The sequence below is a fragment of the Stegastes partitus genome, unplaced genomic scaffold (genome assembly GCF_000690725.1).
Source record: "Stegastes partitus isolate 25-593 unplaced genomic scaffold, Stegastes_partitus-1.0.2 Scaffold282, whole genome shotgun sequence".
Lineage (NCBI taxonomy): Eukaryota > Metazoa > Chordata > Actinopteri > Pomacentridae > Stegastes > Stegastes partitus.
The window spans coordinates 97682-98623 of NW_007578013.1; the positions used below are offsets into that span (position 1 = coordinate 97682).

General features: G+C 41.6%; 1 protein-coding gene across 4 annotated transcripts in view; it reads right to left on the minus strand.

Moving 5' to 3' along the window:
• The window catches only part of col16a1 (collagen, type XVI, alpha 1), a 91790-nt gene that overhangs the window by 64960 nt on the left and 25888 nt on the right, over window positions 1-942 (minus strand). The window lies entirely within an intron of this gene.

The following is a 942-nucleotide window of genomic DNA, read 5'->3' on the forward strand; positions in this document are numbered from 1 at the left end:
AGATAGAAGTTATGACAAATGTAACCTCACTGCTGAGTTTAATGGGCAGAGTTTTTGTAAGAGAGAGAACCAGCAACTTCAAACATATATACAATTGAGAGTAACAGAAATATTGATCCGGAGGAAAGAGAGAGGGAGCTGGTTCAAAAGAGTCAAAAAAAAAAAAAAGTGTAAAACACAGAGAGGAAGATGAAATGAGGGCAAAGCTGTGCAGAGTGGAACACAGCCCGGCCTGACAGGTTGTCTAGCACCGAGCTTGTCTGTCGCGGTAGCCTCCGTTTGATGGATACGTTCTCACCCTGTCAGGGGAGGTTGCACAGAAAAGTGTTGCCTGTCAGAGCGGCCTGCCTGACTACAGGAGGGGAGATGTGAGATGTGTAGAAAAACTGGCCTGGTACAGGTAGACATGGACCCTGTGAATCACTATGATCCACAGTTAATTGATCTCTTTGGGGCCCCCCGAAAAAAGACGTTCTACTGGGCACAGTTTTTCAAAAAGTTTTTATTTTTTTTCCTCTCTCTTTCCTCTGGCCGCTGAGAATCGCGAAGCAGGTGGTGCCCTTTGTCAACCAGAAACAAAACTTAATCATTTTCTCAGAGATGTGTTGCTGTCAGTAATATTCTAAATCATTAATGTGGGCCTTATGTCAGGGCTAAAGGTTGCATTTTTAAGATCATATTTTCTTTTTGTATCTCCACTGCAGAACAGGCCTTTATTTGAGGCAGGCTTGTATACTGGATATTTGAGGCAGGCATTCATTTCTAATTCTATGTTTGATAAATATAACAGCCCATATTTGAGTATGGGCTAAAATATCTATTCCCAGTTACAGCATTATGCTGTTAATACAAAGTAAACACTGCATGTAGGCATTTCAAATTAAAAGCCCTGTAGCGTTTCAGTGAATAGAAACCCTTCATTCCTCAGGAGGATGTTTATTG